The sequence below is a fragment of the Ambystoma mexicanum genome, chromosome 4p, assembly GCF_040938575.1.
Source record: "Ambystoma mexicanum isolate Mex_15411 chromosome 4p, UKY_AmexF1_1, whole genome shotgun sequence".
Lineage (NCBI taxonomy): Eukaryota > Metazoa > Chordata > Amphibia > Caudata > Ambystomatidae > Ambystoma > Ambystoma mexicanum.
The window spans coordinates 1,021,628,239-1,021,646,394 of NC_090927.1; the positions used below are offsets into that span (position 1 = coordinate 1,021,628,239).

Consider the following 18,156-nt stretch of genomic DNA (forward strand, 5'->3'; position numbering starts at 1 on the left):
TTCCGTGTTAATGTGTCTACGTACATGGGGGAGTAAACAATGTTACGTTGGTGTCATGAAACAGAAAAGTCAAAATGTTTTTCATTTATGTGATTTTTATTATTTTTTGATCCCAGCAATTAAACCACTGTACAGGGCTTTTGTAATCCTCGGTAGCCTTTCAAATACTGTGCTTTCGTTGTGTCAGTGCAGAAGGGTCCCTCCTTTGTTCCTGCTCAGTCCCGTGTGTGCCTCGAGCTCCTGTATTCCCACCACAGCCCCGCAGTGTAGAGCTCGGTTCTACTCCATGCGACTTAATTTCTTCAAACCCCCTCTTTCACAGTCTCCCCTTCCTCTCTCCACGGCCGCTCAGTGTTGCCAGGTCAGAAGGAAAAAATAAGCTGAATGTTCCTTTAAAACAAGCCCAAAACAAGCTGTCTCCCAACCAAATAAGCTGCAAAAACAGGCGCACCTCTAAAATAAGGTGGAAAGGTCTCAGAAGTTGAAAAATAACTATAACGCAAAGAATACATACAGAGAGCTCAAACATATGTTAACAAAAAGCATTTATTAAAATTGTTATTTTCTAACAATTGGTGTCTATTTTAATTTTTTGTATGTGTGCGACTTATAAAAGCAACATTATTGGCTTTTTGGATCCTTGGCTGCTCTGGTCCTTGATTCGTCGCTCACCTCTGGTCCTTGGCTCCATTGCAGGTACCTGGCAAGTAGCCCCATGTACTTCATGACACTGAGCCAGTCCAGGCATTTCCTATTAAACGCTAGGACTGGTATTTTATTTCTTCCCATTATAAGTATGGGCCTACAAGGACCAGTATGCAAAGGGAAAATCCAGGACTAGCTCATGGCGACAAGCGTGACATGGCCCCCCCACTGTCGTCCTTCTGGTATTGGGAAACCTGGTTGATTGCTGTCATCTGGTCCTTGGTTCATATAGTCCATCACCCCTCTGGTCATTGGCTCCCTCATGACTTATCCCTCTAGTAAATCACTAGCCCACCCATTGACTGTTCATTGCCATGCTAATCCCCAACCCTGTTCTTGCCCCTCCCCGCCCAAAACACCTTCTCATGGGAACTCTTTGAGCTCTCTTTAATCAAGCCTTAACATTAAACTTTGCACTCAATGCTGAATTAATTTGAGCTGTAAATGCTACTGGTGTAATAGAAATGTCTTAACCTGGTCTGCGTTCAGCCAATCAAGTTAAAAGCACTGTGTGTGTCCTTCAGTGAAGTCATGTTAACAGTTTTTGGCTTTTGCAAACTTATCAGGCATTTGCCAGGCACTGCCATTAGATGCCCTGGTACTTGCACCATTTTGCACCTGGTGCCGTTCATACAACTAAAGACAGCAGTGCCTACCAAGGGCCTTTCCCATGCCTACACAAAACCCTAAACTATTGTCATTGTCTATGCTTGTTTCCATCATGACTAAACTACATGTTGCTGTAAATACCCCGTGTTTACCTCTTGGCTAGGTAATGCGTCTTCAAAGGGTCTCTCATATTGAAAGAGCCCATCAATGCAAAAGAAAGGAGTACTTGCAGGTCGTTAAGGGGCTGCAGACAGCCCCGTCCAGGACGCTGCATGGGGCTTCACATCAGGAAGGCAATCAGCCCGAGCCTCACAGCGTGTGCATAACTGCTTACGGCAGGACGGCATGTTCGCCTTTCATATTCATTTTTCTTTTTTGTAAATGGGGCCAAGTCAGACAGACTGGCAAACAAGCAGAACAATAAGCACACAATTAAGGAAAACCGCGGACAAAAACCGCGACAAGCAACCTGCTAATATTATAAGCGACCTTGGGCAAAAACAAGCCCAAAGTCACTTATAATATAATAAGCGGACATGGCAACACTGCGGCCGCTACAAAAGAAGAAAATATGAGAACTGCTTAAATGATGGACACGGGCACTCAAGGACAGGGGTGGAGCTACGCAGATCACTGGCCAATCCCAGGAACAGAAATGTAGGAGGGCGGGCTATGACATTAGCTTTTCATTTCGGGCTGCATGTATGGCTGTAGCCATCAAGTGGGCGTGACTCCGAAGATTGCCGAACACTGCCTCCCACAAGCTACCATGGGAGGCAGGATAGCATACAACACCGGCTCCCTGCCCTGACACTCCAATTGCTTTCTACCCGGACCCGTGCGCAAAGAAGACTGCACTGCCTCCCTGACTCGCTTGTGTGCAGAACTACTCAGAAAGAAGGTAGGCACAGCCCGATGCTTCTGTTGACATTTTAGAAAATGTTCCTCCAAACTGTGTACATAGCGTTCGGCTGGTGCTCAAACAGTAGCTTGCATAGTTCAGAGTGCGTTCTGGACAAGAACGAGTAAATGGAAATGTTTTGTTTTACACTTTCCTAGACCAGATTTTTTTCCGTTTAGACACCTGCCTCAGTTGGATCGATTGCGTGTATTGGAATTGCTTTGCTGTGTTCCTGCTTCCCCTTTAGAATGTGTCCTGTGCCTGTAAGGGTAAATGGCAGACGTAGCTTCACTCTGTTCTGTCCCAAAAATAGCCTAAACGGCAGACACATTTCTCAGTTAGAGTTGAAAGCGTATATTGGAAGTTGCTGCTGTTCTGGGCACTTTCAGCCGCAACTTTTCTTCTTTGTTGGTTTTGATTGGACAGGTTTGAAACTTGGTACTCTTTTCTGAAGGAGAACTTCATTTGTTTAGAGTTAAGATTCGGGTCAGGAACATATGGAATTAATTACACTTCTTTTCATGGTTCCATTGAAGTTTTATCCCATGCAAATTGCTCTTTGTCCTGGCGGGAGTCCTTTCTCGTACTGAGTTGGCTGTAGTGGTGCTGCTAGGATTTCTCATCAGGGTGAATGCGCTGTGTACACGTGGGCCTATGGTAAAGTTCCCCATAAACCAAGGGGAATATATTTGATGAGCTGGTTTGTTTGCTTTGCTCGGTCCTGCAGACAAGATCCGAGTTTGAGCTTTGATGGTATATCTTTATTTCATTGTTTAGAACAGCAAAATGGTACTCCTTTCATCAGCAGGGTAAGGATGATGGGCAGAAAGGTTCTGGCCAGAATTCGAAAATGCAAGCAGTGCAAAGATCTCTGGAGGTTTACATGCCAGTGTTAACTTTGCCTATCCGGTGAGCCCCTCGCATAGACAGATGTAAATGTTTTCTGCTGCATAACAGTAATCTGCATCCAAAATAACTCTGAAGTGTGAGTATTTGACCACTAGTAATGCAGTGAGACCAATGCCAACTTTTTGTCACATGCTTTTTTTCACACTCTTGTTCTTTAAAATAGGCAGAAGAATGACTCTCTAACCCACTTTTACAGGGAGCTGCTATTTTTATGTGTTTCATTTTGCATTCATGTAAAGGTTATATAAACAGGCCTAGAAGTACCAGAATGCAATTTGATATGAGGTTTATTATTTCAGTCCAGAAATTGGACTACTTGAGATCCTGTCCTGTGGGTTGAATTACTTTGAAAAGTTCTGCACAGGCCCCTGAAGGCCATGTGCAATGGACAGATGGTATAGTGAATGGGTTCCACTTCTATTTAAAAGGGTTTCTGCCATTTAATAAGTGATCAAATGTAAGGTGTCTTTCACAGAGATTATGCCCAGCAGGTGTAAGGCTCAAATAAGGACGGCCATGCAGACAGAGTGAAAGAGATTAAAGTGGGACAGAAAACAAAATAGTCCAGGAAAAGGTGAGGAAAGCGAGATTAAGAAAGGGGAACGAAAGAGCGGAAAATATAGGCCCTATAGGGGAAGTAAAATGGGGGCAGAGATTGCACGTGAGAAGGGGAGGCAATGGGCAGTTAAAGAGCAAGAGTGAGATGGAAGAGAGCTGGGGGTAAGGGTAGATGTGACTCGCAGGAGGAGGAGGAGTTGAAATGTAACTAGGAGAGAGCTCTGTGACCAGGACTGAGTAGAGAGCGCTGTATCACACTTGCTGTGAAATACACACCGGAATGTACAAATTTGCTAAGCTCCAGGGCTGCAGGAGGACTCTATGAAGTGGAGTCCAGCCCTCCGTGCTCCCATCAGCTGAATGCCTCCTTTTGATGTTTCGTCAGAAGAGTTGTTTGTTGACTAGTACTTTTCTTTGGCACAGAGCACCCTCCGGGTACTGAAAAGTGAACACTCTTAGATGTGCCCGTAGTCATGCTGTAGTAACCTGTAGCCTATGTGGGAAGTTGGTCCTAGGTGAAGTGAGGGATGCTCTTGTCCTCAGGCCACACCCTGCTTTTAATTTACCTTAGTGCCCCTTGCTTCACTCTGGCCTCGTAACTAAGCTCGCCAGCGCTCCTGTGGTATTCTGGTTCCTCACCTCTGTATTGTTCCATTTCAGTTTTTGCATTTTTTTTCCATTTAGAATTTATTAAACATTTTGACCAAAACAACATCAGTACCAGAAAACAACCAGAACAGAAGAGAAATCCACTCTCCCCCCACCTTCACCCCCCTCCCCCCTTGAGGACCACCAAGTTCACATAAGGCAATGCCACCAAAGGAACCAAAACATAGGGATCAAGAGAGCGTTATCGACTGACGACGTGGATCCTGGAGATATCGACAAGCCAGATGAAGAAGCACATAGTTCCACTTGGGCCAGGGGGAAGGTGCCTCCCGCTGGAGGAAAGATCAGAGACGCAAAGCACCACAGTTATCGTGAAGGAGCACCAAGGTCCAGTCCAACAGAAAGGATTCCATTGTATCATGGGTTAGTGCCGACAACTTCTCATAGGTAAAAATTGCCCACAGTTTGGCCAGCCATTCCGATTTGGAGGGTACTGCCCTACTCTTCCAATTCTGAGCTAAGGCCAGTCTACCCGCTCTCAACATGCTTTGGGTCATCTTCGGGAGAGCCCCCGAGTCTGTATCTTGGGACAGGATACCAAAGAGAAGTTTGAGGGGGCACTGGTCAACGGCAATAATGTCCTTAATCCAACTCAACAGTTCTGCCCAAAAAATGTGCACTTGTGGACATTCCCACCACAAATGGTACCAAGTACCCTATGACCACAACCAGGGCTCCAGATAAGGCGAGTACTAGGCCTGTTTACGCATGAAAATCTTGTAAATATGCCAGCTTTATTATTTTCCTGGGTACATTTACACACAGGTTTAGAGCAGAGGGCAGTGCAAAGGTCAGGTTACTTGACAGAAACCAGAAGGCTTCTTGTGATTTTTATCTACATGGATGTAATGCAAGCCACCTCTGAAACAGAATGGATTTCTCTGAAGCCTTTCAAAAAAATAAACTGCACACTGATAAAAGGAATGGTTTCTTTCCATTCAGCTTCAGAAGCAACGTGCAGGTTTTCCTAGAATTTTTGGATTGTATAATTAATGAGATGGAAAACTAAGTTGCAATTGAGATTTTATTTTTTTAACAAGTTATGCTTTTTTTCCAGTGAAAGCAAACCAGTATTGCACAATTGTATTTTTCAGAGTTCCGGTGCTGTGTGCATAATCATGCAGAGGCAGATCATTTTTACACTTCTAATTTAATTTACAGTCTAATTATAAAAACAGTGTGTAAAATGATGACTATGCACAGTCTAGTTTACATCCATCCAGCCTTGCAGTCAATGGGGTACATTTCTATAAATGGTCAGTGGCAGCAGAGTCTTTGCTCAAGGGTGAGTAATTGTCATTACACTGATCACAGGTGTTCTAGCCTCTCAAATCTTCAAGACTACAAATTAAACATCCAAAACCTGACTCTCAAGAAAGTGCAAGCGCTGTTCAAAAACAAACAAATGAAAGTTACATTGGTAATTTAAATAGAAACTCAGCAAAACCTGTCCCTGTGATAATCCAGATAGGTATTTAACTTTATATAGCGCTTCATGAATGGTTTGTCATACATCTAGGTACTGTGATCATTATACCTCAGTCGATACTCAGTTAACCAACCTCTGAAGGATGTTAGCCAATAAGATAGCTCACCCGGTTGAGCACTCGTTGCTACAATCTCTGCGTGATCTGTGGGTTCGAATCCTGGCAAGTTCAACTCAGCCTTTCATCCTTTCGAGGTCGATAAAGGAGTACTGACTTTGGTTTGGTGGTAAGTGTGATAAATATGTTCTATGTACAGCGCTTTGCCAAAAGAGCTATATAAATAACAATTTGACCACTAAATAGAATTAGCATAGATTCCTTGCCTCTCTGCACTGTTGTATCATAACATTGGCATACCATTAGGTAGTAATAGCTCCAAGAAATTAGGACTTTCATTGAACATCAAAAGACAATTCTGCTATCGAATCTCAAAATACACAATACAAATTCATGTATGCTTTACTATATAATTGGCTAGGTTTTTGCGATTTTAACATTTAAATATATACAGGAGAGAGCAAATGGCCAGAAATAATGAGAGGTGTATTCTGTCACAATGCAGAAAGCTGCCGCATAGTAATGATTTCCATACAGTTTTTTCACACGTCGGCTGGATGTCGCATACATTTTACTCTTTTGCGAAGGAGAAAAGTCATTTTTACTCTCTTAAAATCACATTTACTCTCAAAGGTTAAAAATAGAGAGTAAAATACTCCCACCTCAAAATCTTATCTGGAGCACTGACCACAACCCCGAGAAACCTCGGGAAACATTGTTAGACAAACCCACCGAGGGAAGGTGCCACATGTGAAGGATCTTAAAATTGTGTTCCATTGCTGCAGTGTACAATGAACCTGAGAAAAGAGCCCCAAAGAATTTAGCCCAAGTGGAGTCGTCTAACACCATTCCAAGCTTATCTTCCCACAGTTTCTTGAACCCCTGTCTTCCTGACACATGTACCGAATTTAAAACACAATAGATTATAGAAAGGGACCCCTTTCGAGAGGAAGATTCCACAAACACCTTTTCAAGAGCTTTGAGAGGACGAGCGAGGAGCTCCTGCCTTTGGGCGCTGGTTAAGAGACCCTTCACACAGAGGTAATCAAAAACGGACATCGAGGCATCTCCCATAGCCTCAGCTAAGACTGCATAGTCAATTAATCTGCCCTGGCGGAAGAGTTGGGCAGCCCGCTCTAGGCCCGCATCCGACCACTGTTGCGTATTCCTAAAGCCTTTGTTGCCCAAATTGAGTGGAGGGCCCCACAAAGGGAAGGCCATGACGAGAGGGCCTGGTTGTCTTTGTTGTTTTTCCCAAGAGCCCATAAAACTGACAAGGTCGGGTGAGATTTCACACAGCAGGGTAGGTCGTTGAACGATGACCATAAAACGTCCCTGACTTCCTTTGAGTGCGTGTGAGTATCTTCACTGTAAACCCAATAGGTATGCAACTCATCTTTCATATGCTCCAGCATGACTCTGAGCTGTGCAGCTTTATGGTATAAGCAGAAGTCTGGAAGCCCAAACCCCCCCATGGATCTCGGTAGAGACAAGGTGGAGAACTTGATTCTTGGTCTTTTGCCCTTCCATATGAACCGTTGGATCATAGACTGTAGGGAATTAAAAAAGGCTTCAGGGATCTTCACCGGAAGAGACGTAAAGAGATACAAGAGGCGGGGAAGTATATTCATTTTAACGGATACCATACGACCAAACCACGATAGGGTTAAGGGCGCCCAATGATCCAGGTCTAATTTAACTTTGGCTAGGATCGGGGGGGAAGTTCAATTCAAAAAGGGAACTCAAATCCTTAGGGACTAGTACACCAAGATATGGAGTTGCCCTCCGCTCGACTCTCAACCCCCAAGCAGAATCACTCCCCCCTGTGACACAGTCACATTTTCCCATTGGCATAATGCAGGATTTTGATGGGTTTATCTTTAGACCCGAGAAGGTCCCAAAGTAGTGGATCAGGCCCAGGAGATTGAGGAGCGACGCACTCAGGTTGGTTAAGTAAGCCAGAATGTCATCCGCAAATAGCGAGAGTTTAAAATCTAATTCACTGACCCTGACCCCCGTAATCCCCTGATGTTGTCGAATGGCTATAGCGAGGGGTTCCATTGCTAGAGCATAAAGGAGGGGAGAGATCGGGCAACCCTGACGAGTTCCCCTGGAGAGGTGGAACGGGGCGGAAACACCATTCACAGCTACCCTTGCCATTGGGCCATTGTACAAGGAAGAAACCCACCCAGAGAACTTCACGCCCAGACCCATTTTTTCCAAGACCATGCCCATGTATGGCTATTTGACCCGATCAAAGGCCTTTTCCGAATCGACTGACAAAAGATACACCTCGACATTGTTACTTGAGGTTTCGTGAATAAGGTCCAGCGTCTTTCTAATGTTGTCCGAACCCTGCTTACCCGGAATAAAACCAACTTGGTCCCTGTGGACCAGTGACAACATATGACTAGCCAACCTGTAGGCGAGGAGTTTCGCCAAGATCTTAACATCAGCATTAAGTAAAGAAATGGGACGGTAGGACGAGCATTGGGTGGGTTGGGTCTTTCCCCTCCTTAGGAATTACGACTATGCGGGCGGAAAGCATGGACTGGGGAAGCGCTCCCGATTCAAGGGTTGAATTAAACAACTCAGCCAAAAAAGGAGCAGGTGTGGAGCGGAAGGACTTATAGAAAGTGACTGTGAAGCCATCATCTCCCAGGGTAGTACCTCTTTTCATGGAGCTTATCGTATCGACATCCTCCTTTAATGTTATGGGGTTATCCAGGGTGCTCGAAATCTCCGGGGGGGGGACGGGGAATTGGGAGCGACTCCAAGAACGCGTAAGCATCCGTGCCATCGCCTAAATACTCCGAAGCAAAGTGCCTTTCGTAATACTGACGGAACAGCTTGGCTATCCCCTTGTCATCCAGACATTTGGCATCCCCGTGATCGAGGAGAGAAAGAACACTCCTACTGTTTTTAAGTTCCCTTAATTTCCACGCAAGAATCTTGTCCGCCTTTTCCCCCTTCTCCATATACTTTTGCTTTAGGAAAGCTAGTTTCCTCTGTTTGACCCACCACTAGCGCAAACAGTTTCGCCTTGAGCTGCTGGAGTTCCGCCCATTTACCCGGGAGCATCTGGGACCTCAATTTACCCCCCGGCTGGAGGGCCTCCATCTTACCCCGAAGGGACTTCTCCTCCTTATCCCTCTCACACTTCCTTCTTGCCCCCATCTCAATAAGAACACCTCTAATTGTGGCTTAAAAAGCCTCCCATACACTGGCCACCCCCACTTCTCCATTATCGTTGATTACAAAATACTCTTTTATGGTTGCCAACAAGCTTTGGGATAGCTCCTTGTCGCGCAATATGAGATCATTGCACGTCCAACCCGAACCCCCCGACAAGGCCGGAGGGAGCCCTATCTGGACTCTAACAAGGTCGTGGTCCGACCACAGGATCGCTTCTAACCCAAAGTCAGAAATACCCTCACGAAGTGAACTATCGACTAGGACATAATCGATCCTGGAAAACGAGGAGTGCGGGCTAGAGAAAAAGGAGAATAAGGGATTGCATCCCTGCCGTGTAGAGTGAGAGTCAAACAGGCCCAGGGCTTTGTTAGTGCAACAAAAAGAGGCAGCCATCTTTTTCTGGGTTCGCCCATCGGTACAAGGACGGTCCGATTTCCTATCCTGATCGGGAAAGAGAACCATATTAAAATCCCTGCCCACTACGAGGACCCCCTCCGTGAAAGCAATGATTTTTGTTTTTATCCCCTCCCAGAAAAGGTCATGCGCTTCATTGGGGCAGTAAACCGACACCAAGACAATTATGGAGCCCCTAATCCCCCCCTTGACCATAACAAAATGGCCCTCTGGGTCCTTCCGTTGGGCACGAGCTATGAAGTGAGCTATATGCAACACCACCAACGCTACTCCCTTATTCTTGACCTGACACGATGCGTGGAACACCTCCTGTATAGCCTTGGACCTGAGGGACATTTCCCTACCCCTAGACCAATGCGTTTCTTGGAGGAATAAGAAGTGAAGCTTCAACCGGGGAACTCCTTAACCACTAGAGACCTCTTATGGGAGGAATTCAACCCACGAGCATTCAAATAACCCAGCGTCAGAGCATGAAGTGTGTCAGCCATCTGGGGGGGCGGAGAGTTCTCCCGTTCCCTCCAGGGGGACACACGTTATCCTTGACCCCCTGGAAAAGCATTCTAGCAAAAGATCCTTCCATAAAACCAACCCTCAACGGGACAGAGTCCCCACTCGGTAGTGACCTCAACAAGCAACAGCAACCCCCCCCAAAACACCAAACCAGACCCACAACCCCATCCCGAGCGCCTGGGTAGCTTGCAACATCGGAGACGGCGTCTAACCAGGCCACCAGTGCCTCCCTCCATCGGGATAGAGAATTAGATCAACACCACAACTCTGAGCCCCCCCAACATAGTGAGTACCAGAACTGATCAACCCCCCCTCTCCCTCCCTCCAACCCAGCACCACGGCAGCCAGACAAACCCCCGTACTGGGGCAACAATGGTTCAGGGACCCGGGCCAGACAACAAGATCATCCAGCACCAATCAGCAACTGTGAGGAGCCACCACAGCAAGTGCTTCAAAGTGCCGCAAGGAAGAAATCAGTCAGCTGAAGGATTGGGAGAGGCCGGGGCCACCCTCCTGAATTTCCTTTTGCCACAGACCCGGCACCATTCCAAGAAGACAGAGGGTTTGTGGGCCGCCGAGGCATCACCCCCAGGATCACCTCAACCGCCCTCAGGCGGGGGGTGCCCCATCAGCTCCAAGGACACCCTACGGATGTCATCTTCCGTAAACAAAGAGTATTTGTAACCATCATGCTCAAAAGAAAGCAAAAAAGGATGCCCCTATCTGTATCTGACATCCTTGGACAGGAGCCATTTCGTTAGGGGACCACATAGCCGACGCCGAGCCAAGGTAAAAGCTGAGAGATCTTGATAAATCGTGACTTGTGCACCTTCCCAGTCTATCGGGCCCTTCTTCCGTGCCAACTCCAAGATTTTGCTCTTTTCCGAAAAGTAGTGGAACCTCACAAGGATAGAGTGAGGACCTCTATTGGGCGCTCCCGCTCTGTGGGCCCTGTCAATGGTGTGCTTGTTAGTGTTGGTTCCGTCGAACAGCTTGCTGACCACCCTGTTGACAGTTCTTAGGATGTCTCCTGGCGTTTCACCGTCCCTGTCTGGGACCCCCAGAAACCTCAAGTTGCCACAACGTTCCCTATTCTCTAAGTCATCAAGCTTCAGGGCACATTTTTCCTCCCTCCTCTCCAACTCTGATAACCGTATGTCCAGCTGGGTCTCCAGGAGGTCGATTGAAGACTGATTGGCCTCCAGGGACTGGACCCGATCATCCACCGCATCCACCTTTTTATCGAGGAAGTCTAGGAGCTTACTGATATAAGCCCTAAAGCCCCGGATCTCCTCCAGCAGCGCCGTCATGTTTCTATTCACTGCCTGGGCATCCCATGTTTCCGACTGTACTGGAGACAGCATGTTAACCGCTTCTGTGCTGGGGGTCGGGGAGCACCGGAACCTCTGAAGGGAGTGGGTCCAGTCCATCTAAAGAGAAATATCCGGAATAGGTTCGCCTCCAACAGCGAGGAGGAGGAGGAGGGGGAAAGGAGCCTGGTCATATCTCTATTTCCAGATGGGTTGACCAATCCGCTGATCTAGTACTTGAGGAGTGACTGCTTAAGGGATCTTGCGATGCGCTCCTGGCACCTGCAGAGGAAGGAGACCCCCAGGGCTACCCAACCACAAGATAAGATAGCACACAGGCAGTGGCGGGGAGCAACCCCAGGTGCAGCAAACAGACCTTGTCCAGGACCCAAAGGGCAGCAAGGGCACACACCGCAGCAGGGCTTCCTCAATCTGACATGGGTGAGTGGAGTTGTCCAGGGCAGTTGGGACGTCAGAATGAACAAAACCACAGGGGAGAAGTACCAAAATCACTAGAGGTTGAGATTCAGCCCTGGAAAGCGAGCTGCACATGCAAGAGCGTGATCCTGGGAAAAGGTGAGCCTTCAGAAAAACAAGTCGGAGCAAGCTGGCACAGCGCTCCAATGGACACAAGGCGAGATTGAGCCCCCCCAGGGCAAGCGTGCAGGGAGACCCCACGTCTCAGGTGAAGGCCGCAGGTAGGGGGCACACAGGGCTGCCGGGTAACCCCCAGCTCTAAACCAAAGTCCTCCCAGGCGGGGCGCGGGGGCACGAGAGAACACGTAATTCCTTCCAAGGATAGATTGTTTAGGAGAAGGGCTCGTAGCTGGGCTCCCCCCCGCTGGCCTCTTGAGCCCCTCACATGCCCCCCACACCTCTCCTCTCACTAACTCGGGTGGGGAACTTCAGCCGTCCTCTTACACAGATAATGGATAGAGATTATAGCAGGCACTGGAAATCCCCCGCACCGTGCACTCCAAAGGCTGCTTCTTGCTGAAGTAGGAGGATCCAGCGGCCGCAATGCACTATAGCAGGGGATCTTTACACACCTGGCTCCCAACCGAGGCCTCCACTCTGCAATTGTTGGTGCCCACCTCATGTCACTAGGCACTTAGAACCCCCTCCGCGGATGACAGTGAGAGGGGCACCCAGGGACGACCTCCCCCGATCCCAAGGCCGAAGGCGCCCTTCCTTCTCTCAAATGAAGGCCTGCAGAGGGACCAAGTCCACACAGGCTCACCGATTCTCTGGAGCCCCGATTCATGGCCCCCGATCCGTCTAAGCCCTCGCTTCAGCCCCTCAGAGCAGGGGGGGGGCAAGGCAGGTCCTCCTTTTCAAACGCCTTGTCCCCAGGGCTTCAGCACAGCCGCAGAAGGACGGAAGCTTGCCTCCTCAGAGGCGCCACTAGATCTCCGGCGTCTGTCTGCGCAGCTGCATCGGAAATGTCCCAAACGGATCAGCAGACAAAGGGACATCACCTGGGGGGTTCCGCTTCTCCTCACTACAGGGCTGCGGAGGGGGCTCAGATCGAAGCAGAGACTGACGAAGATGCGGTAGTTCATCTCTGCGCCCCCTGGTGGCTCTCCTTTGCTTTCTTAATGGTTAAAACAAAGACTGAGGCTCTATATGCAGTCCCAAAATCCAAGATTTACCTCAAATGGGACTCCAGACGCCCCAGCTATAACACTTTAGGGCCTCCCCTGGTCTTATCTGCAAAGTGGTGGCTTCAAACCTGGGCCAGGGGCCCCGCCGCCACGCTCCCCCACTCCTCAATGTCACTCTGCTCAAAGCTGGTGATCGCTGCCTGCTGATCACTGCCTGCACTGGCCAGCCTCTGCCTGCTTGCACCCTTTCCTTGGGCCAGGGGGCACACTGACCTGTGATGGTTCTCCCCCCAAGGCGGGGTGAGGGGGGAGGGGGGAGTCGAGCCCCTCAGGGTCACTGCCTTCCTGCCTCTTCGCTGTATGACCCCTCCCGGGCCTCTTGGCCGCTCCAGGTACTCTTCTCCGCTGCGCAGCTCTCAGCAGTAGGCTTCGTGTATGGCCTCTCAGGATCCTCCTTATCTCTCCGATGAGACGCTGCTTTGCGGGAGCAGCTCCGTCCCGCCTCGCTCTTCCTGCAGGTGCTCGCCAGCAGGGGAGCCCCAGCTTCACGAATCAAGCCCCGGTGGGCCTCCAATATCTCAGGAAGCTCCTTCCTGAAGGGCTCCTCCGCCGTCCATCAGCGGCTGCTTTCCGAGATCTGGCATCGTTGCCGCACTGGATCCGCGGCCGACTAGGGTCTCCCCAAATGGTTCTTCTTGCTCGCGATCTGTTAGAGTATGTCTAAGCTTGGCCTGCATTGGCCGCGGGCGCAGTGCCCTCGCACCTCAGACACTGCAGAGACGAAGGCTGCACAACCGCCTCGGCCGAAGTCCCCCAGCGATCCGGGCTGTTGCACTCCACCACCGCAGCCTACATTGATAAATCATCGCCTGGGGAAGGCTCTTTTAATCTATCATTATTGTCTTTGGCCCCGGGTGGTGAGGGCTCCGCGATCACACTTCTATCCCCTCTGTGGCTGTCTTAGAATCCCAATCACGATGCACTTTTTCATGGGTATCCATCATAGATATATCTGCTTTTATGTGGCTGCACTGGCCTTTTGGGGGACCCAGTGTAGCCATTCTTTGCTGTGGCATGACCTTTTTTTTTTTTTTAACTGGGATTCTATGACAAAGCAAGCATGATGAGTGTTATTATGTGTCTAGACTGTCATTTAGGGCAGCCAGTCAAGCCATTTCTTACTGTGGCGTGGCTTTTATCACTGGGTATCAAGGGTAAAGCAAACATAGTACGCATTATTACGCATCTAGACTTGCCTGCATTGTGCAGCTAATTTGGAAATGTTTTCTTGTTGTGACCAGACACTTTTCAAGGAAAAGCCAACAGGAGTGTGAGGCAGAGCCATGATGGGCATGTTTTCTTGTAGTATTATTACTGGCATTATGTTATGTTCAGTTGATTTGTACTGCACCGCTACCACCCAGGGGCAGTCTCCAGGCGCTCGCGTGGATCTGCAAAAAAGTTTGGTGGGGGTGTTAGTGGGGAAAAGGGTGAGAGGATAGTTTCAGAACCAGCAGGAACTGGCATCTGTGAGTGTTTGGCATCTGGTCACTTGTGAGCGGCCTCGCGCATTGTAACCGTATGGGTAAGATTCCATGCCTCGGGTGTGTGGTAGTGTTTTGTGTTGGTGTTAGTGTTGTTTGGTTATGATGGGTTGGGCGTGTGCACTGGTTAGATAGTGTCCATAAGGCATTCAGAGTCACAGGTGGTCGTAGCTGTAAGGTAGTCCGGCATCTTGGTGTGGTGTTGCATTTTAGATGGTATTGGGCTATGTGGGTGGTTCACTCTGGATGTCGGCATAGTAAAGGTTCTTTGTATGTTTAGAAGTGCGGCTAGTCCAAGATCTGGTGTAGAGGCGTCAGTTATGTAGGAGGAGCAGGAAGGGAAGAGAGTTAGTAAAGTCGGTCAGTTTGTTGTGGTCTTTCTGGGGAGGCCCTTTGGATGCCGCTTGACGGTATCTAGCCAGGTTCCTGTTTGCGGTTCTTTGTCCCCTCTAGTCTCCGCTCTAGTTGTTGTCTGTGGTGTTGTTTTTGCTGGTGTCCCTTCTAGGTTGTCATTTTCTGCTGAATAGCCAGGTTTTATGCAGTTTCCTGAAGGTGATGTTGTCTTCTGCGGTTCTAATTACTTTGGGCATGTTGTTCAAGGTGTTAGCAATTAGACGTGAGAACGCTGTTCACACGAATTTCCCTTTTACCTTTTTCGTGGTGGTTTTCCTCTATTTGTAGGTCGTTACTGGATCTTAGTGCCCTTCCTGGGCGATACCGGCTAATCTTGTCTTGGAGGAATTCTGCTCCTTGTCTGTGCAATGCTTTGAGGGCGATGCAGAGTGCTTTGAATTTGATGCGATTTTTGTTTTTATTTATTTTTATTATTTTTGTTTTTAAACATTTTAAAACACTTTTTTTACTGGTATTCAGTGTAGGGTTTTCAGTGCTGGAGTGGTGTGGTCTCTTCTGCTTAGTCATCATAGGATCCTGGCTGCTGTATTTTACACCCTTTGCGTTTTTTTGGTGAGTCTTTCTGGTATTTCTAGTTAGAGGCTGTTTGCATAGGTAATTCTTGTGATTATTAGGGATCTGAGTAGTTTTAGGAGGAAGAAGTATTTTTTGGCGATTGCGTTGACTTGCGGTTCCTGTGATAGTCCATTGTCCATGAGTATTCATAGGTTGTTTACTACATCGGTAGTCTCTGGCTGCGTTCCCATGCCGATTGGCAAGTCCAATTGTGGGTTCCCTCCGTCGAACCCTGTGGGTGAGAGCATTATTTCCGTTTTGGCCGGGTTCAGTTTGAGGCTGTTCGTTGTCATCCAGTTGTATATGTTTGTGAGGCAGTTGTTGATGGTTGTTATTTTGTTCCTGTGTTTTGTTTGTTTTCACAGTCAGTTGTGTCATCCGCGTAGCTGTAGGCGTTAAGTCCGTAGGATTGAATGATTTTCATCAGTGGGCACATGTAGAGGGGAGAGGCTGGAACCCGGTGTTTGAGGTGAACAGTGGTAGGTAGGTTCTTTCGGTGTGGTTTGTTAGGAATAAGGTAATCCACTTTAGTGCGGATTCCTGCATGCCACATTCCATCAATCCTTTTATTAGTGTTGCGTGGCTGATTGTGTCAAAAGCCGCTGAAATGTCCAATAGAAGGAGGGCTGATTGGGTGTCATCTGCGTTTATTTTTAGATCGTCCCATATCGGTAGTGCTGATTCTGTTCCTCTCGTCGGTCTGAAGCCAACTTGTGATTGGTCGAGTATTCCATTTGTTTCTACGTGTTTAAGATGGATTTCGTAGGCGTGGTTCTCCAGGATCTTCGCTAGGTAGGGCAGGTTAGCTATCGGTCTGTATTTGCTTGGGTCTTCTGCGCTTTCTGGCCTTTTTTTATCAGTGGTTTGACGTATGCTGATTTGAAGGAGGACGGTACCATTCCTCTTTTGAGAGATAGATTCATTAGGTCCGAAAGCGTGTTGCTGGGTTCTGTGGTTGAGGATTCCTTTGAAAACGTCCCGGGGGCAGGGGTCCCTTGGAGATCCTGCAAGGTTGGTGTTCTTGATCAGTGTGGCGAAGTTTCCTCTGTTATTGGTTCTAGGCAGATGAGTTTTGCTTTAATCTGTGTTTCGTCTGATCCAGTGGTTGTATTTGCCCCGGCTAGGTTGATGGTCTCCTGTATTGTGTCTATTTTTGCTCTTAGGTGGTTGGTGATTTTGTCACCAAGTGCTTGTGTAGGGGTGATGGAATTTTTTTTGCAGGAGTTATTTTTTATCTCTGATGATTCAAAACAGTTCTTTCTGTGCATTGTTTGCCGATTCTATTCTTGTGGCGTAGTAGCGTTTTTTTTGTTGCTTTGAGGACTGTTGCTATGTACAGTTTGAGTAGTGTTTGGTATTTTCTTTTTTCTTATCTGGGGTATTGGTTTATCCATTTTGTTTCCATTTTTCAGTTGTTTTTTTCAGTTCTTCTGTGAACCATTTTTCTGCCAGTTTTGTTGGTGTTGCTTTGAATGTTTTAGCTGGTGCTAATTGGTCGAGGGCCTTGGTGATCCAATTGTTGAGTGTGTCTTCTGTTGTATCTATGTTTGTATTGGTGGGATCTTTTTCTCCTAGGTTGTCGTGGCGGGTTGATAGCATGGCGGCCTAGTCCGCTAGTTTTGTTGCAAAGTTGGGGTTGTAAGAAGATGGTCTGTAGATCAGGAGGAATACTATGTTGGATTGGTTGTTGAGTTCTGTCTTGAGTATGAGGGATTCATAGGGCCTCATTACACTGTAGGCGGTAAAGGGTTTACCGGTACCGTTATTTTACTGGTACCGGTAAACCCTTACCACCTTACTATGAGGTCCCTTTGCGGGTTGGGGAATTTACCGCCTGCTTTTTGCAGGCGTTAAAAACCAACCTGCAAAGGGACCAGGGAGCTAATTACGGTACCGCAATTTGTGGTACCGTAATTAGCGCCTTCCCCATTCCCATAGAGCCCTATGGGGCAAAAATGGGAATGGGCAAGGCCAATGGGGGAAGGGGGGAATTACCGCCCCACCAACCTTGGAATAGGGTGGTAATTCCCCTTTCCACCAAGGCGGTGCCGGTATTTTACCGGCATGGACCAAGGTGCTAATAGCACCTTTGTCCACTGCCATCCGTGTAATGAGGCCCAAAGTCTTCCGCGTTCGTTGATTCGAGATGCTCGGGTGTGTTTTTTGTGTATAATTGCGATCCACCTCCTCTTCGGTTTTCTCTGTTGGTGTGTATTCATTTAGAATTGTCGGGTATTGCTTAGTTCGTGACAGCTTTATAGTTTTCTGAAAGCCAGGTTTCTGTAAGGAAGAGCACGTCTGTGCCTCCTTCGCTTAGGAGGTCATTGATTTCTGTTGAGTGTTTTGCCATGGATCTAACATTGAGGACGCTGCAGTGTGGTTTGCTTGATTTCCCTTTCGTGTTGTTGTTAGTATTGTTTGTTCTGACCAGTGTGTTGTTGCTTGGGTTTCCATTCCAGTTGGGTTTTTCCCGGTTGAGTCTTTTGGGTGGGGTCATTCTTTGATAAGGTTTATGGCAGGGTTGGTTTGTTACGGGTGGTAAATAGGATAGCTACCCCTCTGTTGTTCCACTCTTGGTGATATAGGGGGTGTAGAGTGTGATGGATTCCAATTTGTTCCTTGTTCTGGTTGGGGTATTGTCCATGGTGGGGACCGGGTTGGGATGGTTTATTCGTTTTGTTCCGTTTGGTGTCCTGGTTGGGTTTGTATTTGTGA

General features: G+C 47.9%; 1 protein-coding gene across 2 annotated transcripts in view; it reads left to right on the plus strand.

The window, feature by feature from the left end:
• The window catches only part of TBC1D32 (TBC1 domain family member 32), a 2,506,374-nt gene that overhangs the window by 26,508 nt on the left and 2,461,710 nt on the right, over positions 1-18,156 (plus strand). Inside the window, exon 1 of one of the 2 annotated variants that reach the window (XM_069606605.1) lies at positions 2,064-2,215. The exons of the other annotated variant lie outside the window; for it this stretch is intronic. The gene's annotated coding sequence lies outside the window, so the exon portion shown is untranslated. Of the gene's footprint in view, positions 1-2,063; positions 2,216-18,156 lie in introns of those variants that run through there. 2 annotated transcript variants of the gene reach the window in all.